At 40.2% G+C, this 26,380-nt stretch overlaps 1 protein-coding gene across 1 annotated transcript in view; it reads right to left on the reverse strand.

Annotated features, from left to right (window-relative positions):
* Window positions 1-15,048: 15,048 nt before the first annotated feature.
* The window catches only part of PRKX (protein kinase cAMP-dependent X-linked catalytic subunit), a 122,950-nt gene continuing 111,618 nt past the window's right edge, over window positions 15,049-26,380 (reverse strand). Inside the window, exon 9 of the mRNA XM_074392377.1 lies at window positions 15,049-15,193. The gene's annotated coding sequence lies outside the window, so the exon portion shown is untranslated. The remainder of the gene's footprint in view (window positions 15,194-26,380) is intronic.

Genomic DNA, 26,380 nt, shown 5'->3' on the forward strand with positions numbered 1-26,380 from the left:
GTGTGTGTTAGGAAAGGGATATATAAAAATTTCTGTGCCTTCTGCTCAATTTTGCAGCTCAGACTGCTCTAAAAGTAAAATCTAGTTTAAAAAATTCTGTATTTAGAGTCAAAACTCTTTTTTTTCCCCTTCAATCTGTTTCAGCTTACATTTTTGCTGGTGTTTCTTCTTTCAAACAAGCTGCCTCTTGGAATAAAAACCAAATGGATTCTAGGGGATTCCATATGGAATCTGCCCTAGAAGCTTGGGAGGAAGAAGGAAAGAATTTAACTGAAAGTGGTTCTGAGCGCTGAAGGCTGATGGAGACCTTACCCTCCACTGGCATAGTCTAGAAATCTCCTGGGGCAGTCATCCTTAACCTTTTTACCACCCGGGACTGATTTCATGGAAGACATTTTTTTTTTTTTTTTTTTTTTTGTAGAACAGGAGGGGAGTGGGACATATGGTTTCAGGATGATTCAACACATGACATTTATTGTGGACTTTATTTCTATTATTTCCGATTATAATATATAATGAAATAATTCTACAACTCACCGTCCTGTAGAATCCATGAGAGCCCTGTGCTGCTTCTGCTTCAGCTAGCTAGTCCCATCTGGGTGTGATGGGAGACAGTGACAGATCATCAGGCATTAGATTCTCACAAGAAGCCCCCAGCCTAGATCCCTCATATGTGCAGTTCACAATAGGGTTTCTGCTCCAATAAGAATCTAATGCTGCTGCTAATCTGGCAGAAGGTGGCGCTCAGGCGGTGATGTGAGTGGTGGTGAGTAGCTGTGAAAGCCAATGAAGCTTCACTCACTGGCCTGCTGCTCACCTCCCGCTGTGCAACCTGGTTTCTAACAGGCTATAGACTGGTAGCAATCCATTGTTCAAGGTTTCAAAACCCTATCTTAGAGCATTCTTCTTCCATGTGGATGAACTGTCAAGACCCATCTCACTTTTCAAAAATAAAAACCACAAATGGTCTCTCCTTCAGTATGAAACTGTTCATTCAGAAAAATGTCCTATAAATTATGAATATTCAGAATTCTATAGGACACCAAGTGAGGGGCCATCCTTTGTGGTAAGATGGCTTTTTCATGAATTAGAAGAAATGACCTTAGTTAAAAGTGCAGAGGTGACTCATGGGGGAAGTTTTACGTTTTTCTTAAAATAGAGAAGAGAAAATTAGTTCTTGTGTACAGTGACCCTTGATTCCGAGCAAAATCATGAGATTGAAACACAGATTTACTTGGTTATAAATATAGGTGTGTGTTTGTAAGTGGAGAAGCTTAGAGATTCACTAAAATGGAAACTAAATTCAAAGGAGCACTAAAGTGAATGAAACAAACAACCCAAAGCTGTTAGAAAACCTGGATGAGAAAATTAAGCTTTTACATGTTCACCTGAATATCTCACAAAGAAGAAAAGACAAAAAAATATTTTGCTTAAACAGAAAATGTGTGGTTTGGTCATGTTTCCCAATTAGCCTTCAAACACAGGCAAAATTTGTATGCGTTTCCCAGGAGTGCCACACAAATCACCACTGAGTGTCTTAAAGCAAAACTTATGCTCTCTCAGTTCTGGAGTCCAGAGGTTTGATATCAAGGTGTGGGCAGGGCTGCACTCTTTCCAGAGGCTCTAGGGGAGGATCCTTCCTGCTTCTCCCAGTTCCTGGGGGCTCCAAGTGTCCTCAAGCTTGTGGCTGTATCACTCCAGTCTCTGCATTTGTTTTCAAGTGGCCTTATTCTCTGTGTCTGTATCTTCTTCTGTGTGTCTCTTCTGCCTCTTAGAAGGACACTTGTCATTGTATTTAGTGTTACCTGTACTCCAAGATGATCTCAAGATCCATGAGCAAACATATTTACATCCTGTTTTCCAGAACCTATAAAAATGTTACCTTACATGGCAATGGGGGAATTAAAGTTGGAAGGAAAACTAAGTTTGCTCTTCAGCTGATTCTAAAATAAGATTATTCTGGGTTATCCAAGTGGACCCCATGCAATTGCGAAGGCTCCTTTACACTTCTATTGGGCTATGTGTTCTCCATTTAATTTTGTCACCACAAATTATTACAATGTATATCTAATGATCATTGTCCCCAGTTTAGGGACTTTACCTTCATCCATTCTTTCATTAAAATTGCTTATTGATGTGGTTACTACAAGTTAGACTATGTAACTGGATTTATTTTAAAAATACGTAAATTGAACACAATAAGTTGGCCTCCTATTCTCTGCTTCTTCTAGAAAAAAAGTAGCAGTTACACATGAATTAGTCTTAAAATATGAGACCCTCTCAGTTTGGGTACAGTGGCTCACACCTGGATTGCCAACACTTTGGGAGGCTGAGGTGAAAGGATCACTTGAGTCCAGAAGATAAGGTAGGCAACGTGATGAAATCTCTGTCTCTACAAAAAATACAGAAAAATTAGCCAGTTGTAGTACCACCCTCCTGTACTTCCAGCTACTCAGGAGGCTAAATTGGGAGGATCACTTGAGCCCAGGACATGGAGGCTGCAGTGAATTATGTATGATCAGACAACTGCATTCCAGCCTGGACAACAGAGAAACACCCTGTATCAAAATAAAATAAGATAAAATAAAATATGAATTGGACAATATAATTTGATCCCTACTCTGTGTCCATGCTAAACAAAAGCACTGGGTGCCCTTAAATTAGAATCATAAAATATGAGACCTTTGTTCTAGATGAACCACCTACACTCTCCACACTTATTGTGAAGATGTAACTAAAGGAGCTGATTTTGTGTACTTAGCAGAATTTCCTATATCCATAAGTGACTCACAGCCTGTTAGTTACAAAACAGCTTGTTAGAGAGATTAACATTTCAGAATTGTTAACTGAACAAAATACAAGTGAGGTGTTCCTACAGAAACATTCACCGTGGTGCCACAGCACTTATGAGACACTTGGAAAATGATATCTTTTTGTTTTGGTTTGCAGGAAAACAGATACACTTTGCATACTGTCCACATACAGAAATAATTGTCTGAGTATATAACCTGGGTGGCCAAATTAATTGCAAAAAAGGATACAGTAGCAATAATAGAGTGTAACTCTGATAGAAGAATGCAAAGATCCACAACACATAAGAAGATCAGAGGTTGCATCCACCTTTATTCATTAGAAAGTCTTTATTAAAGAGCAGGAAACAATAGCTGATGTGCTTAATTCATGGTTAAGGAACAATTGAAATAACACATATCAGTGTGTTTTCAAAAAGAAATAAAATTCAATGGCTGCAATTTTCTGTCTAGTTACATAATTCCTATGTATTTGTATTGCTCAATTGATGACTAAGGTAAGACCACAACACCCTTGCCAAGGCCTGTCCAGCCTCCAGCCACAGGGAGTGATATTTCAATTAGTTTAGGAGAAGGTTTGTTCCACATTTCACCAGCTCTATTGTGTGGGTTTTCCTTTTAGGGAGACAAAATCCATCTCTAGGTAGGTTTCATGGATCACGGGTACTCCCTGAGGGACCCTGTGGAATGTCTGTGATATTTATACTATACAGCAGCCCTTCAAATCTTAAATAGCAATTCAAATCTTTTGTGTGTACAAAAAAATTTTGTGCTTCCTGTCTTAATTTGGTTTAGAATAAATATACATGCATGATGTTGAGGTTAAGAGTCAGTTATGGTCTGAACGTCTATGTTCCACCTGAAATTCATATATTGAAATCCTCACCTGAAAAGAGATGGTGTTAGGAGGTAAGGCCCTTGGGAGGTAGTAAAATCATAAGGTGGACCCTCATGAATGGGATCAATGCCCTTATAGAAAGGACCCCAGAAAGTTCCTTCACCCCTTCCACCATGTAAGGATACAGCAAAAAAGCTCCATCTTAATCCAGGAAGCGGGTCCTAACAAGATACTGAATCTGCTACACCTTGACCTTGGACTCCCAGCCTCCAGAAGCGTAAGCAGTAAATATCTGCTGTTTGTGAGTCCCCAGGCTATGGTATTTTGCTGCAGAAGTCTGAATGGACCAGAACACTGTTCCTTAAACCAGCACTCACATTTCTATATTTCTTCAAAATCAACCACTCAGTGCCAGGAGTCTCTGGGTGAGACCAGGTTGTGAGTCCTCACTAGACGCTGAATTGGCCACACCTTCATGTTAGACTCCCAGCTCCAGGACTGTGAAATTCAACGTCTGCTGTTTATAGGCCATGCCACCTAAGGTGTTTTGTTACAGAAGTCTGACTTGACTGGGATACAGTTTCTTACAGCAGCATTCACTCTAACATATCCCTTCAAAATGGAGCGCTCAGCCTTGTGGGTATCCAGCGCAGACAAGGTCAGGACGATTGTTACTGTCTGCACTTCAGCTGACTGGAGCTGAATGTCACAGAACATTGTTTGATTTGGACAGGTAGTTGTCAGTCTTGGTTTACATTCAATTAATTGTAGACATTCCTGAAAGGTTTTTGAGCAACTCAGTCATCTCTGCTCATCAGATATGGTGTGGAGAGATTCAGAACACCTGCCTTATCCAGGTCGGTCTGCTGTCATCACAGGGATCCTTACAAAAGGGAAGTGGGAGAGTGAAAGCTACAGAAAAGACACAGGCTGCAGGAAGCAGAGGTTGCATGATGTAATTTGAAGATACAGGAAGGGGTCATGAGCCAAGGAATGCAGGCAGCCTCTAGAAGCCAGAAACAGAAAGACATTGTTTTTCTCTGAAATACTCAGAAGAAACACAGCTTTGCAGACACCTTTATTTTATTCTGATGTCCAAAACTGCAACAGAATAACTGGGTGTTGTTTTAAGCAATGATGTGGATGGTAATTTTTGACAGCAGCTATGGACTCACATACTCATTGTCCTGCTGTTCGAATTTTCCTACAAGACAAATACACATCAGGCCCTTTGCATGTACTCTCTCCGCTGCTTGGAAGCCTCTTTCCCCAAATACTGAATGATTCATTCCAACACCACCTCCTCAGCATGGCTTTTTACCTGCCTGTTTCCAAAATTACCATCTTTCCTTTTGCCCAGATTCATTTTTGGAAACAGTTTCTATGTGAGTTTAGTGTTTATTTTACTGCAACTGACTCACTCACTAGAATGTGAGCTCAATGGAAGCTTCAGTGTTCTCACTCATGGCCCTGTCTAGAGTTAGGGTTAGGCAATCAGGAGCCAACAATAACTTTGAATGAATGAATGAACATGACAAGGTGTATGTTTAGAGGGTTGACCTCTGGACAGGGACATGATATCTTCCTAAGCGGTGAGGAAGACAGTAAGAGCCATCAAGCTGTCATAGGGAAAGAGTAGAAACTCACCTATTGCCAGTGGAAATCAGAGTTAGGGAACACTCCATGGGTCTCTGATTCTGAGACACCCAACTGCATGGTGAGACTTTGTATTAGTCCATTTTCATGCTGATGATAAAGACATACCTGAGACTGGGAAATTTATGAAAGAAAGAGGTTTAATGGACTTATAGTTCCACATGTCTTCGAAGGCCTCACAATCACGGTAGAAGGCAAGGAGGAGCAAGCCACATTTTACATGGATGCTGGCAGGCAAAAGCAGAGCATGTGTAAAGGAACTCCCCTTTATAAAACCATCAGATCTCATGAGACTTATTCACTATTATGAGAACAGCATGGAAAAGACCTGCTCCCATGACGGAATTTCCTCCCATCAGCTCCCTCCCACAACATATGGAAATTCATATATTTGGGTAGGGACACAGACAAACCATAATACTGATGCTTGTTCCCAGCTTCACAGTGAAGTCAATTGTGATGGCCCTTAAGGTGACTTTGGAAGTCATCTGCGAGCTTCCACAACACCTGCACTGTGGTTCTATAGAGATTTTATTTCTTTTGACCTGGGTGTAGTCTGAATTCTGGGAGATCAAATGTTCTTCTTGTGAGTCTTAACAGCTTGTAAATGACCATGATAATGCCTAGATTCCAAGAAAGAAACAAACGTATGGTAAGCATTAAATTGGTTTAGGATGTAGAAGGCTGAGGATGCCATGGGTCAGGGAAAATGAGAACTCTTGAATTTGCTAATCTACCTTATAAAGATGGTCTGAAATTTGCCAATCTTCCTTATAAAGATGGACTTCTTCAGAAGAGTAAATCAAATCCAATTTTAAACTAGATATAGGCAAAACACATATCTGCACAGGGGTATCTATCCCTTAAGGATTTAAGAGTCTTTGTACCATTCATTTATGTTTATGAAATAACATAGTTCTCTACAGTGAGAAAAATGCTGTAATTTTCTTTTATTTGAGGTCCACTCAGTATTTTGGTTATGTGTTCAGGCATAGGTGGGATTGGCAGAATTCTAATTTTCCAAGAGAATTATAAATAGAAACAGAAAGTAGTAATGAGAAAGGGATTAGGTACGCAATATTTTTCTTTTAGCTCCCAAAGAGAATGAATAATATTTTTCCATCCTAAGGAATGCATTTCATTCATTTTGAGAAGCAACATGGGAATTCATGCCATGAGAACAACAGTGTAGACCTATAACAGATTAACTAGTGTCAGCATGTGATATATGATGCAATTTGATGACGAAGGAGAAGTTGAAGGGATATGAGGGACATTGTATCTTACATATAGAGTCACCTAAGAGAAAAGATGTGCAATGTCCCAAGTGAGCGTTTTCTAACTGACAGTAGACATTAACTGTTCTACTGAGAAACAGTATGGGGAAAAGAGAAAGAGAAGTCTAGTATAAGGGAAAGATAAAGAGAAGCTGAGAGGTATGTTGCCTCTCTATTGGAAGAACTCTTTGAAAAATATGTATAGAAGACCTCTAAATGTCCCAAGGCTATGGATATAGGATGGACATTTAGCCATGAACATTTGGCAATAGAAACATATGCACTTTCAGAATCCAGACCACACGTAGGACTAATGAAGTCCAATCACTGTAGGCAGAACCATTGGCACAGGTGTTTCTGGATGCTCACAGGTGACTTACAAAGTCACCTTAAAGGTCATCACAGGTAACTTCACTATGTATTTGGGGTCCAGAACTAGTAATGGAATAAGGCTCACCATGCAGTCGGGTGTCTCAGAATCAGAGAGGCCCATGGAGTGTCCCCTAATTCTGATTTCTACTCTCTATAGGTGCACTTCTATTCTATCTCTAAGACAGCCTGATGGCCCTTGCTGTCCTCCTCACTGTTTAAAAGGGTATTATGTCCCTGTTCAGAAGTTGACCCTCTAAACATAGAATTGGCCATGCTCGCTCATTCATTCAGTAGCTATTGATGTCCCCAGGATGCCTAGTCCTAACCCTAACCATAACCCTAACCCTAACCCTAGACAAGGCCATGAGTGAGAACACTGAAGCTTCCATTGAGCTCACATTCTAGTGAGAGAGTCAGACACAGTACAATAAACACTAAACTCATATAGGAACTGTTTCCAAAAGTGAATCAGGGCAAGGACGAAGGGGAAAGTAATTTTGGAAAGGGGAAGGTGAAAAGCCACTCTGAGGAGATGGTGTTGGAATAAATCATTCAGTATTTGGAGAAATAAGCTTCCAGCAGAAGGGCCAGCAAGTGCAAAGGTCCTGGGATGCATTTGTCTTGTAAGAGAATTTGAACAGCAGGACAGTAAGTGTGTGAATCACCTGTGGTTGCTGTCACATGGGTCTATAGAGTTCTAAAATGAGAACGTTTTAGAAGTTTCAGTGCCCAGTTTGAAAACAGTACATTGATAGAACAGCCAGGAATATTCCAGGCTTTCTCTTATCCATTTACAAGACTGAAACTGGCCTTGTTTGTACCATATTTCAGTAACAAGCTGCCTTATTAACATGTAGTCCTGTAGAATAGAAAAACACTTACGTAATAAAAACACTGCCTGAAAAAAAAAAAGCAACAAAACATGTTTTTCCTCTTTCTCTCTCTTCTTATTCCTCCTCCCTCTCTTATGGTGGTATAAAGTGTTATCTTACTCTTTTCATTTTTATTTCACATTACATTTTTATTTGGGCACCTCCTCATATTCACTGAATGAATTTTCTAGGGATGCTGCAATTCATTCCCACTAGTTCAGTGGCTTAAAACAACACACATGGAATATCTTCCAGTTCTGAAAGTCAGAGTCCAAAATGAGTCTCACTGGGATAAAATCGATGTACTGGCAGGACCCCATTCCTTCTGAACGCTCTACACAGGGAGCATCTATTTTCTTGCCATTTCTGGCTTTTAGGAGTGTCAACTAAAAACAAAATAATAAGGTCTCCACCCCCAACAATTTGCTGAACATACCCCTCCTCTCAGTCAAGACCATTCCAAAGTCAACCAGAAATACTAGTTCAGGCCATGATGGGAAGTGGAAGCCAGACATGCCTCATGATGCCCTCCCCACTTTCAGAATCACTGATAGAATTGATTATTTAACTCTGATAAGAAACCTATATAAATAAGGCCGGGCGTGGTGGCTCAAGCCTGTAATCCCAGCACTTTGGGAGGCCGAGGCGGGTGGATCACGAGGTCGAGAGATCGAGACCAACCTGGTCAACATGGTGAAACCCCATCTCTACTAAAGATACAAAAAATTAGCTGGGCATGGTGGCACGTGCTGTAATCCCAGCTACTCAGGAGGCTGAGGCAGGAGAATTGCCTGAACCCAGGAGGCGGAGGTTGCGGTGAGCCGAGATCGCGCCATTGCACTCCAGCCTGGGTAACAAGAGCGAAACTCAGTCTCAAAAAAAAAAAAAAAAAAAAAAAAGAAACCTATATAAATATAATTCACATAAACAGAACCAAAGACAGAAACCACACGATTACAGGCATTGATCGACTTATGACCTATGCAACTTATGACCATTCGACTTTACAACCACAATTGCTAGCCACAACAGCTCCGCATCTGGCAGCGCAAACATTGCCCAGCTGGGCGTATGACAATGCGGACCAGCTTCCGGCAGCACTACCATCTCCACGTGCACCATTTCAACTGTTATCCCAGACTCGGTACAGCAATTTGTGTTTTGTGTCTTGGATAGTTTTCATCAAACCCCTCCCAAGATGTCTACTAAGAGGAAATTGACTTTGTCTACGCCTCAGCCTGTCAAGAAGGAAAGAGAGATCATCTATCTTGATACGAAAATGAAAGTAATTAAGCAGTATGAAGGAGGAAAGAAAGTGAATGTGATTGCATGTGATATGAAGTTATCACACTCAACTGTGTCGATGATTTTGAAATATAAAGAATTTGTGAAGCTGTGAAAGGTTCTGCCCACATGCGATCATGGTGTAGAGATGATACAAATGGCATAAAATGAACAAAGAAAATTATGATGTATAACAATAGTGAAAGAAAATCATGATAAAATATGACTTAAAGATTTTTATAACATCATTTCACAGTACTGTACTGTACATATAGCCTACTCAACTTATAACCAAATCATGTTACAACCAGTCTGTAGGAACCAATCGTGGTCATAAATCTAGCACTAGCTGTATCTCAATTGATGCAGAGAAGGCCTTCAACAAAATTCAACAGACCTTTATGCTAAAAACCCTCAATAAACTAGGTATTGATAGAACGTATCTCAAAATAATAAAAACTACTTATGACAAACCACAGCCAATATCATACTGAATGGACAAAAGCTGCAAGCATTCTCTTTGAAATCTAGCACTAGACAAGGATGCCCTCTCTCACCACTCGTATTCAATATTGTATTGGAAGTTCTAGCCAGAGCAATCAGGCAAGAAAAAGAAATAAAAAGTATTCAATTAGGAAGGGAGGAAGTCAAAACGTGTCTATTTGCAGACGACATGATTGTATATCAACAAGACTCCATCATCTCAACCCAAAATCTCCTGAAACTGATAAGCAACTTCAGCAAAGTCTCAGGATACAAAATCAACATGCAAAAATCACAAGCATTCCTAGACACCAATAACAGACTTAAGGAGAGCCAAATCAAGAACAAACTACCATTCACAATTGCTACAAAGAAAATAAAATACCTAGGAATACAACTAACAAGAAACAGAAAAGACCTCTTCAAGGAGAACTACAAACCACTGCTCAATGGAATGACAGGACACAAACAAATGGAGAAACATTCCATGTTCATGGTGAGGAAGAATCAATATCATGAAAATGGCCATACTGCCCAAAGTTATTTATGGATTCAATTCTATCCCCATCAAGCTACCAATGACCCTCTTCACAGAACTGGAAAAAAAAAAAAAAAAAAAAAACCACTTTAAACTTCATATGGAACCCAAACAGAGCCCACACAGCCAAGTCAATTCTAAGCAAAAAGAACAAAGTAGGAGGCATCACACTACCAGACTTCAAACTATACTACAAGGCTACAGTAATCAAAACAGCATAGTACTCATACCAAAACAGAGATATAGACCAATGGAACAGAACAGAGGCCTTGGAGGTAACACCACACATTTACAACCATCTGATTTTTGACAAACCTGACAAAGACAAGCAATGGGGGAAAGGAATCCCTTTTTAATAAATGGTGATAGGAAAACTGGCTAGCCATGTGCAGAAAGCAAAAACTGGACCCCTTTCTGACACATTACACTAAAATTAACTCCAGATGAATTAAAGACTTAAACATAGACCTAATACCATAAAAACCCTAGAAGAAAACCTAGGCAAAATCATTCAGGACATAGGCACAGCAAGGATTTCATGACTAAAACACCAAAAGCATTGGCTATAAAATTCAAAATAGACAGCTGGGACCTAATCAAATTCCAAAACGTCTGTACAGCAAAAGAAACAGTCATTAAAGTGAACTGGTAAGCAAAAGAATGAAAAAATGCTCATCATCACTGGTCATTAGAGAAATGCAAATCAAAACTACATTGAGATACCATCTTATGTATGAGATGGCGATCTCATGTGAGAATGGCGATCATTAAAAAATCTGGAGACAACAGATGCTGCAGAGGATGTAGAGAAATAGGAACCCTGTTACACTGTTGGTGGGAGTGTAAATTAGTTCAACCATTGTGGAAGACAGTGTTGCAGTTCCTCAAGGACCTAGAAATAGAAATTCCATTTGAGCCAGAAATCCCATTACTGGGCATATATCCAAAGGATTATAAATCATTCCATTACGGACATGTGCGCACGTATGTTCATTGCGGTGCTGTTTACAATAGCAAAGACTTGGAACCAACCCAAATGCCCATCAATGATAAACCGGACAAGAAAAATGTGGCACATATACACCATGGAATACTATGTAGCCATAAAAAGCAATGAGTTAGTGTCCTTTGAAGGGACATGGATGAACCTGGAAACCATCATTCTCAGCAAACTGACACAAGAACAGAAAATCTAACACCACATATTCTCACTCAGTGGTGAGTGTTGAACAATGAGAACACATGGACACAAGGAGGGGACTGTCACACACTGGGGTCTGGGAGGGAACTAGGTGAAGGACAAGAGGGGTGGTGAGTTGGGGAGGAATAACATGGGGAGAAATGCCAGGTATAGGTAATGGGGAGGAAGGCAGCAAACCACACTGCCATGTATGTACCTATGTAACAATCTTGCATGTTCTTCACATGTACCCCGAAACCTAAAATGCAATACAAAAAAGCAAAATAAACCAAAATAAAAAAAAAAGAGAAATCTTCACAATTTATTCTATCTGGAACTTGCTACCTGGAGGTTTCATCTGCATAATAAAACCTTGGTCCGTACAACCCCTTATCATAACCCAGACATTCCTTTCTGTTGATAATAACTCTTTCAACCAATGGGAAGCCCCTCTTCCCTGCCACGTTGAGTTGTCCTGCCTTTCTGGACTGAACTAATGTACATCTTACATTATTGATTAATGTCTCATGTCTCCCTAAAACCAAGCTGTACTCTAGCCACCTCGAGGGCAGATGTCATCAGGATCTCCTGAGGCTGTGTCATGGCACATGCTTAACCTTGTCAAAATAAACTTTCTCAATTGATTGAAATCAAGTTACATTTGACTTAATGGGAGCTACCTATGTTTCTTGACTCACGGCCCCTTTCTCCATCTGCAAAGCCAGACACAGCCACCCAGTCTAGTCTTTCTCAAGTTACCATCTCTCTACTTCTTTCTCCCCACCCTTAAGGACCCTAGTGGTCACATGGGGCCACCTGTAGTACTCAGGATACTCTCCTTATTTTAATATCAACTAATGAGAAACCTTAATTCCACCTACAACTGGAATTTTCCATTGCCATGGTGCATAACACATCTATAGGCTCTGGGAAGTAGAACATGACATATTTGGGATGGGAGAGATTACCCTGTCTGTTATAGGCATTTAAACCATTTGAGTTTCTCCTTTTAAGAATTATTATTCCTACCAATTTTGCCTTTCCTCTTGGGTTTTATTTTCAGTTTTATAGGCATACTAGCTAGAAACAGCGGCTTATGCCTGTAGTCCCAGCACTTTGGGAGACTGAGGTGGGAGGATCACTTGAGCTCAAGAGTTTGAGACGAGGCTGGTAAACCTGACAAAACTTCATCTCTACTAAAAATATAAAAAATTAGCTGGGCATAGTGATGCATGCCTCCAGCTACTCAGGAGACTGAGGCATAAGAATTTCTTGAACCCAGGAGGGAGAGGTTGCAGTAGGCAGAGATAGCACCACTGCACTTCTGAGTACATTGCAGAGTGAGACTCTGTCTCCAGAAAAAAAGTAGAAAAATTATTTAAAAAAAAATAATAACATGCATACTTTGTAGAGTATATATATTAATTCTTCATCAGTTGATACTGTGTACGTGTGTGTCTGTGTGCATGCATGTGCACTTTTCTGAGAAGTATTTCTAAGATTCTTTTTTATTCTCATAGTTCAAATACTTAATCAGAATACATCTGGGTGTTATTTTTCCTTCCATGACTTTCATCTGGGACTAAGAACCAGATAGTCAAAAAGGTCCTATGAATTATTATTTTAAGAATAAAGATGATCTTATTTTGTAGGTGTTATAAAATACTATGAATTGATTTTCAAGAACACCATGAATTATTTTTTGTTCGGTTTTAGCGTCTCCAAGAATTCATCTTGTAGGTAACCCATCCTCCCAGAAGCACTCGGGGCAGAAAAGAAGGCCAAGGTTTCTGTGCAATTATTTATTTGGAAATGGAGCCCATTCCCTCCTTGGAGAAAGAGCTGAGGAAGTGGAAGGAAAGATGTGAAACAGGAAAACCCTATCTGAGGATTTACGACTGGAGTGGCAACTGAAGTTTGACCCTTGACAAACTCAGGATTTTAGGATAACTCTGGAAGGCTCTATAAGGAGATGAAAGAGATTTCTCCAACTCCTCTTATCCTTTATGGGTGAAGGATGACTCCTTCTCTCTTTTGATCCTGAGTGCTGAAAAGCCGAAGGAATTCTTCTGAGAGCTGACCGACTTCAGTGAGCCTGGATTCCTAGGAATTTTGGTGAAGACTGATTGGAGTAAGAATAAAGATTGGAAAAGTTTGACTTGGTGGACAACCAGTACCTCATGAATATTCCGTAACATAAATATTCTGTAATAATTAACATATTGCTAATAATAATTATTGTTATTATTAGCAATATGTTAATTATAACAATGCTGCAGGTTTGTTATTACTGCCTATGTATATTTTTCCAGGATGAATAAACATACTCCACATTCTGGGGCAGGATTTTACTCCATGTGTAGGTAGTCCACAGAATCTTAACTTCCAAGATGATTCATTCAAAACAGATTCAATTATAAAACTCACTTTAGAAAGGCTAAATATGTATTATCCTTGTTAGTGACTTATAACCCTGTTAGCTATGGCTCAGTAACAAATTAACCCCAAAACTGAGTGGTTTAAAGCCACACACAACACACATGTGTTGTCTTGGTTTCTATGGGGTTGGGATTTGAGAATGAGCTGGCATGTTTAGCTGAGTCTTACAGTGAGGGTCTCTCAGGAGGTTGCAGTTGAGGTGGCGGTGGGAGCTACAGCATCTCAGGGCTTGACTGCAGAGGGATGTGCTTCCAAACTCACTCACATTGCTGTTGGCGGGATTCAGTTCCTCACTGGCTGTTGTCCAGAAGGCTCCTTTCATTCTGAGTGACGTGGACTTCTCCAATGGGAAGTTCAGAATGCAGTGGCTAGTTTTCCTCAGAGCAGGAAGACAATTGAGCCAGTGAGAGGGGATGAGAATATGGAAGCCACAGCCATTGCGTAACCTAATCTTGGCAGCTGCATTCCATCATAGTTGACCCACTGTATTCATTAGAAGCAGTGGGGCATCTTGCCTACACTCAGAGAAGTTGATGACACAAAAGAGTGAATGGCAGGAGTTGCGAGTTTTTGAAGTTTCCCTTAGAGTGAGTGTTCCAATGCTGGCAGCATATACAGAATATCTAGTATATAAGCGTCAATTAGGAAAAGATTGCAAATGGGAGAAAATATTGCAAACTCTGCATCCAACTAAGATCCAGAATCTGTAGGAAACTCACCAACCAAAAAAAATCCATTCAACCCTATTAAAAAGTGGACAAAGAACATGAAGACACAGTCTTCAAAACAAGATATATCAATGGCCAATGAGCATATGAAAAATCATTCAACATTACTAATTATTAGAGAAAAGCAAATTGAAAACATAATGAGATATCTTCATATTTCAATCAGACTAGCTATTGTTTTTTTAAAGACAGAGTCCTGCTCTGTCATACCAGGGACTAGGAAGGGCATGGGGAAGCAGGGATAAAGAGAGACTTCTTAAATGATAGAAAATTCCAGTGAGATAGGAGGAATACCTTCTGGTGTTCTATAGCCCTGTAAAATGACTACAGTTAACAACAGTACACTATATCATTCCAAAAAGGTAGGAGGATACTGAATGTTCCCAACACGAAGAAATGATACCTGATTGAGATGACTGATGATTTGCTAATTACCATGATCTCAAGACTGTACATTATATTTACTCAAACACTTTTATCTACCCCAAGAATACGTACAAGTATTATTTGTAAATAAAAATGTAAGTTAAATCTTTTTTTAAAAAACTGATCCACAGAAGGATTGATGGAACAGTTTTATCACATCATGGTTTTCTGCCTTACAACAAAACAAATTTCCAGTTCTCTCATCCGTATACTCACTGTCTATCTTCAGCATTTGATGGTTTCAACTGCAATCCAGTATTTTCATAGGCAAATACACAATGCTGTTGTTTCTGTAATAAACATTTAAATATTATATATAACAAATATATAATATATATCAAATTCTATATATAGACTAGACAAATATAAATGTATTAATTACATTATAGATATATACATATATACTATTTAGTATACTTATAATGTATAATAAATTTTTTTATATTAAATGCTGTATGACATTACATACATATATTCATATGTAATATATCTGAATATATTACATGCATAGTCATACACAGCACTTCTTAGTACTTTAATAAATAGGATATATTCATATATTGCATATATTAAAGTTAAGATATAACATATTGCATACACATTAAAGATATATATTAATAAGTAATATAAATTATATTGGTTTACTTAATATATTACACTAATTTTATATTAATATGTAATCTATCGATATATTTATATTAATATATTAATATATTTTTATGTTATGCTTATATAACACATTTATCACTTAAGTATTGCTTAGCACATTGGTGTGAGCAGGAGCAGATGGAATGGAAACCTTACCTCTGCGATTTTGTTTTCCGCTGTGACAACAGTTTGGTCTTTTAAGCAGTGGTTCAACTGATCAGGTATCCTATGTGTTGCAGGGTTTTAAGACTGAATAATAACTTTGTTTCACACACATGTAACAGTGTGCATCTCACTGCCACATAAAAGGGTCACTCCCCAAACCACACTTCCCTGCAGTCCCAGTGCTCTGCTGGGCCAAGGTGGGAGACTTGCTTAAGGCCAGGAGTTTGAGACCAGCCTGGGCAACACGGGGCGACCTTATCTCTACAAAATAAAACCAAAAATAAAAAAATAAATATTGGGTGTGCTTGTGCACACCTGTAATCCCAGATACTAAGGTGGGAGGGTCACTTGAGCAAAGGTACTGGAGGTTGCAGTGAGCTATGATTGCACCAGGGCACTACAGCCTGGGTAACAGATAGAAACCCTTACAAAACAAAACAAAAATCTCCAGCAATTCATTTCTGTCTCTGCAATATCTCAAACACCCTGTTGTTAAAATGGCAGGGCAGGGGGCAGGGGTCCACTTAACTACGGTTTTCCTTCACACCCTTCAAAGAAGTTTATTTGATTTTTTTCAGCAAGTTTATGACATGAGACTGACTTCTAGAAAAGTCAGAGAGCTCCAATAGGGTGTGGCTAAATAATACACACACACACACACACACACACACACACACACACGGCATGTAATTGACACAAGCCTGGACAATCTCTAATAGTCTTATCCCAAAGTAAAAGGCATGTTTGTTCGGCTGAGGGAGCTTCAAGATACTTCCCCTAGCGTTCCAGTGAACACACAAATACATATCCTTTCCCAAATCAGATTGTCACTCGCCAAGAACCAATCCCAAGTGGTCCCTGCCCAGATTTGGAACCAGACCTTCAAGAGTCGTACTAGTCCAAGGGAAAACTGCCTCCCCCAGGGAATTCCAAGATGGGAACAGGGACACTTGAGTCATAAGTAAATAGACTTGTGTTCAACCCTTGGCTGGATGTAGTATTTCTGCCTCTGCTCATAACAAGTGCTATGTGAGTGTCAAAAATTACAAATCAATTGATTTTACAATGCATGAAAGCAGTATGTTTTTAGCAAGCTGCAAAACTGACTCAGAAACCTGGCTGTCAAATATGTAATAAGAGTAAGTAATCAATATTTTATTAATTCATGACAATGAAGGCAGCACATTAACAACCTGTGAAGCCAATCTGCAAACTCAACATCACACACTACAAGAGGAGTCAACAAATGCTGGCCTTTAGCCTGATCCAGCCCTCTGATTATTTTTGCCAATAAAACTTTATTGGAACACAGACATACCCACTTATTTACATATTGTCTACAGGGCTTTTTGATTTTTGTTTTTTTAAGAGTCAGGTTCTTGTTCTGTTTCCCAGGATGGATGGCAGTGGTGCAATAGTAGCTCAAAGCTGGCTCTAACTCCTGGGCTCAAGTGGCCCTCCAGCCTCAGCATCTTGAGCAGTCCCAGGCTCATGCTACCACTCCCAGCAAATTTTCTAGCTTTTGTAGAGATGAGGTATTGTTGCATTGCCCAGACTGGTCTTAAACTCCTGGGTTCAAGCAATCCTCCTGCTTTGGCGTACCAAGTTGGAATTACAGGTTTGCACCTGTGTGCCCAACTATGTCAGCTATTTTGCACTCTCTGCATCAGAGACTGTGTCCTGCAATGCAGAAAGTATCTGCCTACAGATAACTGCCCCTCCCTGGATTAGACCAAAGGAGAAAAGCCACAGCTAGTTTGGAGACAGAAGCAGACCAGACTCAGACTTCTTAAAAGATACAAAGTTTTATTAACCAAACCTGGAATCAACATATTATTATGCAATTTAGACAGCAGTAAAATTTTTCTAGGGTACCTGTACAAATCACAGTGATTTCCATTGTGCAACAAAAGGAAGGTGGGATCACCCTTCGGGGTTCCCAGTTATAGATCTCCAAGGGGTGCAAACCCTCAAAGGCACTCTGTCTGTGTGTGAGGCATTTGACAGCAGCCACAGGGGTCCAGAAGCAAGCTGGCCTTATGCCCCAGTGTTCAGCACAAAAAAGCATTCAGCTACAACAGATGAGCAGAGCTCAACAGACATCTCAGAGCATGAGGACTGTGGAAAGGCTTCAAATCCCATCCACTAAAACATATATGTAAATGCCTTTTAGATACAAAACAGATGTGGGAGATCAATCTAAGCCTCAAAAGAAGTTCCCAACACATCGTAATTTATAGAGAACTGCTACAGAACATCCCCCTTTTATCAGGAAGAATTGTTCTGCAGGGTCCAAGGCCATAGGTTTATAAACCTAACTTGAATATTAAAAGGCCTGATGAAAATGCAGCCCCACCTTTACCAAGACACACACAGACACACACACATGTACACACCCAAATAAACTAACCAAATGCATTAAGACACCTGTTCATGTGTTTTTCTTCTTGCTTTCATTAAGTGAATCTCATCCATTTAAATTAGACTAATGAAAAGGCCTTTTTGCCTCCACGAGTTTTAGGGGAAAACAGTATGTATGACTCCTCCAATGTGCATCAAATGCATGCCAGATAGACTAAAAGGGCAATGAGAGAAACTTGGGCACCCCATTTTTTTTGTTTTGAGACACAGTCTCACTCTGTCACCAGGTGCCAGGCTGGAGTGCAGTGGTGTGACCTTGGCTCACTGCAACCTGCGCCTCCTGGGTTCAAGCAATTCTCCTACCTCAGCCTCCCAAGTAGCTGGGACTACAGGCACACACCACCACACCCAGCTAATTTTTTTGTGTTTTAGTAGAGACGGAGTTTCACCATGCTGGCCTGGATAGTCTCGAACTCTTGACCTCGTGATCTGCCTGCGTTGGCCTCCCACAGTGCTGTGATTACAGGCATGAGCCACTGCAGCCGGCCTCCATTTCAAATCTCTACAACGTGAGAAGTCAGAAGCTGCAGGTACTGTGTAGACCTGAGGCAAACTTAACTGACGGCAAAAATACAACCCAGGCCTGTGTGGTCTCACACTCGGTTCACTCTGTAGCTGTAGCGAGGAATAATTGTGACATTCTAGTGTGATGTTTGTGCAGTCTGACATGTGCCCTACCTACAGGGTTGAGCCTTAGGGTCTTTAAGAGTATTAAGCCATAGTTTCACAGTTACAGTTGTCCAAAGTTGTATCTTGGGGTCGTTAACAGTATTAAGTCATAGTTTTACAGTCACAATGATCCAAAGAACTAAAAGCCATGTAGGTCAAATACAGAAACAGTGAAAACTTACAAAAGCATTTAACTATTTAGTTCCACTGGTGATTTTTTTTTAGTGGGTAGTGATTTCAAATGATTATTTTTTCTTTTTTTATGTTTAGGCTAAGCAGGACTTAGATTTCTGTTGTGAAGAAATTAGAATAATTCAATTTCTAAAGATACTCTCTTAGAATATTGCCATCTAAGAAAATACTGCCAATTCATAAATTTACATTAAGCAAAGAAAATTTGTAATTTTATTTTGATACAAATTTTCTGATTATTGTAATGAATTTTCCTCCATGTTTTGCAGTGATTTTTTCACACGATCATCTATGCAAAAATTTTAGAATGCCCACCCAGGTAAATTATTATTTTTATTTTATTTTTGAGATGGAGTGTCACTCTGTCAAGCAGGCTGGAGTGTAGGGACTCACTGCAGCCTCCATCTCCTGGGTTCAAGTGATTCACTGGCCTCAGCCTCCTGAGTAGCTGGGATTACAGGTGTATGCCACCATGCCTGACTAATGTTTGTATTTTTAGTAAAGAGAGGGGTTTCACCATGTTGACCAGGCTCTTCTCAAAACTCCTGACCTCAGGTGATCCGACTGCCTGGGTCTCCAATAACAGTGAGATTACAGGCATGAGCCACCATACCTGGCCAGGTAAACTATTCTTAAATTAATCAGTGATTATTCTGTGTTTGTAACTCATTTGGATTAACCTCTACATGACATTGGGCCATTGAAATTTAGACACCATCCTGGGCAGTTACCACGTGCCCTGTGTCACTTCAAACGTTGAAATGTGCATGACGAGGGAAAGTACGTTTCACACATCTCCAGTTCTTGGAATTGCTTCTAATTTCTCATTTGTTCTGTATGGCTGGAGGCTGATTACAATGTTGTAAAGAACAAGGTCTTCCGTTTGCTTTTGTGTTTCATTTTCCTGCGTATCTGTTCACAATTAAGACAAGGCATTGCTGGCTTGCCTCATGCTAACTGTCATCTCAGCATGAGATCCTGGGTAATACAACAGACAACCTAAAATAGGCACATGGACTCATGGGTCTATGTATTTTTTTAAGTGTACTAAAGAAAGTGTTTCATTTATTGTTTTATTAATAATTTAAAAGGAGAATGTTTAATGTTACCATTATTTATGTAGAATGTTCAACATTATTACTATTACTTATTTTTATAGTCAGTGGACATGAGACTTAACACTTTTCCTTCTAGGTCCACATCTCAGTGCAGAGTGTCACAGTGTCATTTTTTTTTTTAAAATGCGTATGTTCATTGCACAGGTAGCTGTGCTCATCTCCTCTGTATCGTTCCAGCCCTAGTGTACCTGCTGCTGGCGTCAGCAGCAGTTTAACCTTTTCATGTTCATGATAAAACTGACTGGAAACTGCATGCTAAGATTTTAGACAATGATGGTCCTCAAATTTTAATCCGAACAGGATGGTGACTGAGAAGCGCAGGCTGAAAATACAGTTGTCTTCCACATTTCACCATGTGAATATCATTTTCCACTGAGTTATTAATTATAAAGGTTTATTCTACTGAACCTACTAATTATTCTTACCTCCTAAGTTGACCTCCAAATGAAGAAAGGTCAACGATGAAAAAGGGGGTCTATATTCAGTTTCTGCAATTTTACTGTTTTAAAATTTTTTCCTTATATAGATGGGATCTCTTGCTATGCTGCCCCAGACAGTCTCAAACTCTTAGGCTCAAGAAATCATCCTGTCTCAGCTTTCCAAAGTCCTAGGATTGCAGGAGTCAGATGACCTAAAGACTTAAAATGGACATTCTCTTTATTTCACCTTCAAAACCCCAAAGCCACTGCTATTTTTTTGTGGTTGTTTTTATTTTTTATTTTTTTATTTTTGAGACACGATCTCACTCTGTTACAGAGGGAGGGGGGCAGTGGTGCGATCTCAGATGACTGCAGCCTGGACCTCCCCAGCTCAAGTGAGCCTCTCTTGTATTACAGGTACGTAACACCATGACTGGTAAATTTTTTTTTTTTTTTTTTTTTTTTAAGTGAGGTCTTACCATGTTTCCCAGGCTGATCTCAACTCCTGCTCAACTCCTGGCCTCATGCCTCCTCATGCCTCATCGCCCAGTCAGTGAACCTCTTTGTAGGTAAACTCTGACCAAATGAGATTACATTTCCCTTGACATTTTCCTGCTTTATAAAAAATGTATGGCTTTTCCTAGGAGAAACTCTCCACAATGCTAGATATGTGGCAGAAGAGAGGTAGCAAGTACTACATGGAGAAATATCTTCCCAGACCTTGCTTGAAGAAACAGCTCCAACAGCAAAGAATGTACTAGGTGGCTCCAGAGAACCAGAGCTATTCAGTTTGAGAAGAGATTAGGAGCCAAGGGACACCCAAGTGCCTATTCTCAGCACCCATTTTCACTAACAGATGCCAAGGGCACACTTGACCCCCACTCTAGGTACAGAAGGTGCCAGATGAATGGCATGAGAGAAAGAGGAGGCAGAGAAGGTCTTGGAGGTCTGTGTGGGTGTATCCCTGTTGTTACTGAAGCATTCCTGGAAGGCTCCAGAACTTACTTCTTCAATGCACTGACTCCTGCTGCAGCCGGACCCTGTGACATTATACACAGCATATTTCAGCATGCCATACTTGAACTGAGTCAGACTAAAGAAGGGGGATGCACCCCATTCAGAGGTCTGCAGCCGAATTTTGAGCCAGGATGGTTGAGAGAAAGAGGAAGCAAGGAAATGAGTTATGCACAAAGCCAGATCTTAGGCCCTCAGTTTATGCCATGTCTAGAATAACTGGTATTTAGCATGAAATGTTTCAGGACAAACTAACCATCTGGCTGTCATGACAACAACCCTTAGAAAAGAACATCTGGAGGCCACTCCTTTGGGTGTCTCCCCAATCTTTTCCAAGAGATTACCCTCATCCCCGGATTATTCTGCATAAGACAATGATCTGTCAGAGGAGAGTATCAGGCACACTCAATGTCAACATTTGCAAGGAGAAAGAACTAGCAGAAACAGGTGAGGTTCCTTTTGATTCTGCTACCTACTCATGTCCTATAGATATCTGTTTCTCACTTTTCCCAAAACTAGAGGTGAAATAAAATCTCTGCCTGAAGGTCAGCCTTCTAGGTGAGCTGATTTTAAAATTATTTGGCAACTGTGGGAGGTGCATTTTGTTTAAAAACTTAAAACTGGGATTTTAATAGGGAGCCACCTCTCTGTGAATGATGATTTTTTTTTTTTTTTTTTTTTTAGACAGGATCTTGCTCTATCATCCAGGCTGGAGTGCAGTAGTATAATCATGGTTCACTGTAGCCTCCACCTCCTGAGCTCAAGCCAGCCTCCTATCACAGCCTCCTGATGGTACTACAAGAATGCACCATTATTCCCAACTAATTTTTTGTGAATTTTGTACAGACAGGCTTTCACTATGTTATCCAGGCTATCCTCAAACTCCTGGGTTTAAGAAATCTGCCCACATTAGGCTTCCAAAGTGCTGGAAGTACAGGAACAAATCATTATGCCCAGCCCAGATGAAATTTTTAAATGTGACATAGGTTTTTTGCATATAGTACATTCCTCCAACTTCAATGTCATTATGGGTTCTTGAAATAAATTCACTTCCATATTTTCTTCTCCTTGTTTCTTCTTTTAAAGTCTCAAACTGGCCAGGGGCAGAGCTCACGCCTGTTATCAGCACTTTGGAAGGGTGAGGTGGGTAGATCATGAGTCAGGAGATGGAGACCATCTGGGCTAACATGGTGAAACCCCATCTCTACTAAAAATACAAAAAATTAGCCTGACATGGTGGCGAGTGCCTGTAGTCGCAGCTACTCAGGAGGCTGAGGCAGGGGAACCTGAGAGGCAGAGGTTGCAGTGAGCCGAGCTGTGCGATGGAGTGAGGCACTGCCTAAAAAAAAAAAGCAAAAAAACCCCTGTGCTTTAGCCATTCATCTTTGTTTGAATGACCCTGCATTCCTTTCTGAATGTGGAGAGGAATTTAGGAGAACTGCCTCAGTATGTCTTTTGTTTTACTTTGTAATAAAATATTTTCTGAAGAAGCATGTTGAACTGGGGACCCCATTTTTCTTCTGCAGTTCATCATCTATCAGTGGATACATTTATCTGTTCATGAATAAGCATATGATAGAATATTTAAAAACCTATCTTTAGGCTGGATGTGGTGGCTCCTGCCTATAATCTCAGCACTTTGGGAGACCAAAGCAGGAGGCTCAGATAAGATCAGGAGTTTGAGATCAAGCCTGTGCAACATAGTGAGACCCCATCTCTACAAAAAACAAGAAAGTTAGCCAGAGCAGTGATACACACCTATTGTCCCAGCTCCTCAAGAGGCTGAGGTGGGAGGCTTGCTTGGGCCCCGGAAGCTTAGGCTGCAGTGAGCTGTGACTGTGCCTTTGTATTTTTATTGAGGTTACTGAGAAACTCACAAAATCTTTCATCCCATTTCATGCTAGAAACATGAATATTGGAATGTGCCTGAAAAGAAGAAATGCACCTAAGTCGACCAGAAGAAATGTCTTCTTCATGTGACAAGAGCATTTCCAGTTTCCTGTGTGCCAGTATGTATAGAAACATCAGAGAACAGTTGAAAAGAATGGAATGGGTGTTATTTAAGCAACTGGAATTCCACACTGTAGGAAGGGTTTGAAAACTATTTGGTTGTAGATTTGATCTTATCTTTAGTGTTGTGCTCCTACTGTGATATCTTGTTTTTTTCTCATAGACTTAAGTTTGTAAGTTTGAATTGGACTTGTTTGATTCAAACGAATCGTGTGGTGTATATGTATGTTGCGTGTATACATAGAAGTCATTATGGCATAGGCACAGAAATTGTTCAGTGATGTAAATGCTTACACTTTACAGAACGTATAATTTTTATTTTCAATTTGTTTTTTCAAAAATCTCTTATTGGGGATAACATCTGAAGGGTATGCTGCATGCATTTAAAAAAAAAATCTTAGGTGCATTTTATAGTTTGGGGGAAGAAAATAACCTGCAAAGGTCCACCTTCAATCTCTTTAATGCTTCGTATCTGGCAAGATTTTTTTTTTTTTTTTTTTTTTTTTTGAGACTGAGTCTTATTATGTTGCCCAGGCTGGAGTGCAGTGGCATGATCTCGGCTTACTGCAACCTCCACTTCCCAGATTCAAGACATACTCCTGCATCCGCCTCCCAAGTAGCTGGGATTACAGGCATGTTACACCATACCTAGATAATTTCACCATGTTGCCAGGATGGTCTTGATCTCCTGACCTCCTGGTCAGCCCACTTCAGCCTCCCAAAGTGCTAGGACTACAGGCAAAAGCCATTGATAGACCCAGCCAAAAGCATAGTTTTTTGTTGTTGTTGTTGTTGTTTCTTCGTTTGTTTTTAAAAACAGGGTTTCACCATGTTGGTCAGACTGGTCTTGAACTCCCGACGTAGGTGATCAGCCCACCTTGGCTTCCAAAGTGCCTGGATTACAGGTGTGAGCCACCACGCCCAGCCAAAAGCAAAGTTTTTAAGCTGCCCTCAAGTGCAGTTATTTTTGAAAAAACAAGTGCAGATCCATCCTAACTGGTGTCTTATTTAGAGGAGACCTGGCTTCACGGAGAAATATCTTTCTGCATAAAATTCCTGAACCTAATCCCTCTTCGCTGCAAATGCCAGGATATGTTTAGTCTGCAAATGGCTTTCGATAAAATTACTAAGACAGATTAAAATATTGCATCTGGGCAAGGTACAGTGTCTCACGCTAATTCCAGCACTTTGGGAGTCTGAGCTGGATAGTCTGCCAGAAATCAGGAGTTCGAGACCATCCTTGCTAACATGATGTAACCCCATCTCTACTAAAATTAAAAAAAACTTAGCCTGGTGTGGTGGCAGAAGCTTGTAATCCCAGCTACTCAGGTGGCTGAGGCACAAGAATTGCCTCAACCCAGGAAGCGGAGGTTGCTATAAGCCAAGACTATGCCACTGCACTCCAGCCTGGGCAACAGAGCAAGACTCTGTCTCAAAAAAAAAAAAAAAAAAAAAAAAAAATCATTAAGCAGAGCCCCAACCACTAGCCAAAGTATGTTAAAAATCATTCCGGCCAGGCTGGGTGGCTTGCACCTGTAAATCCCAGCACTTTGGAAGGCTGAGGTGGGTGGATTATGAGGTCAAGAGATTGAGACCATCCTGGCCAACATAAAGAAATCCTGTCTCCACTAAAAATGCAAAAATTAGCGGGCATGGTGGTGTGTGACTGTAATCCCAGTCACTTGGGAGGCTGAGGCAGGACAATTGCTTGAACCCAAGAGGTGGAGGTTGCAGTGAACAGAGATCGTGACATTCTACTCCAGTCTGGCATCAGAGTGAGAATCTGTCTCAAAAAAGTAAATAAATAAAATTAAAAATGATTCTACTTAGCAAAAATAATACTCCCACATACTTTCTCAGGAATACATACCAGATTGAGAAAGGTTATTCCTATGTGTGGAATCTCTTTCAGGGACAGTAGGGCTAGCTGGGGACAAGACGTAATGAAACTATTCACTAATTATAAGACAAAAATCCATCAAATGCAAGCTTTTTGGTTAAGTAAATTTTACACTTGAGGGGTCTCTGCTAGAGAAGTTCTATTCTTGTAGCTTATGTGTTAGGGGTCCTGCATACTAAAGCAAATCAAGTCTTTACATCATCTTAAAGATTTCTGGGAGAGACATCATTTGTAAAGTGTTATGGGGGAAAGTCAGACCAAATGAAAGCCCCACAGCAGACCAGAGAAACAAAAAGAAGTCAACGCATTCATGAACATCATCTGATTTCCACAACCTGCAACTGGATGTCATGAGCATTTATGAAGTTGATAAAGTTACATGCTCTCATGTTAATTCAAACCCGTCAGCACGGTAAAAATGTTCAGCACACACTGAGAGGTGAAGTGATGCCATGGAGACACGTTATGTTCTCACGCTCACAGCACTGATTCCTCTAGCGTTTTGTTCTCTCTTTTTCATTTCTTTCATTTCAACCCTGGTGAATCTGACGATTATGTGCCTTGGGGTGGCTCTTCTTGAGGAATATCTTTGTGGTGTTCTCTGTATTTCCTGGATTTGAATATTGCGTTTTGTTCTCTCTTATTTCAATCTTTATCCAGTTTTCCTCTTGGTACATCCATGGAAATGCCCTCACAGGATGGAGGTTTCTCATTCAGCCTGCCTTTCAGCGGGCTGGTTCCTCGCTCCCAAATCAGCAATTGTGACATTTGGTGTCTGTTTCAAATGGGGTCGGTTAGCCAATTGGCTTTCCACTTCCCATAACTGGGAAGGCTACAGGAGAATTACGGGAATGGAAACCAAAATGGGAAAAACGAACTATGTCAACAAACAGGCAAATCACTGACGGTATTTTGCTTCAC

The sequence above is a fragment of the Saimiri boliviensis genome, chromosome Y (assembly GCF_048565385.1).
Source record: "Saimiri boliviensis isolate mSaiBol1 chromosome Y, mSaiBol1.pri, whole genome shotgun sequence".
Classification (NCBI taxonomy): Eukaryota; Metazoa; Chordata; class Mammalia; order Primates; family Cebidae; genus Saimiri; species Saimiri boliviensis.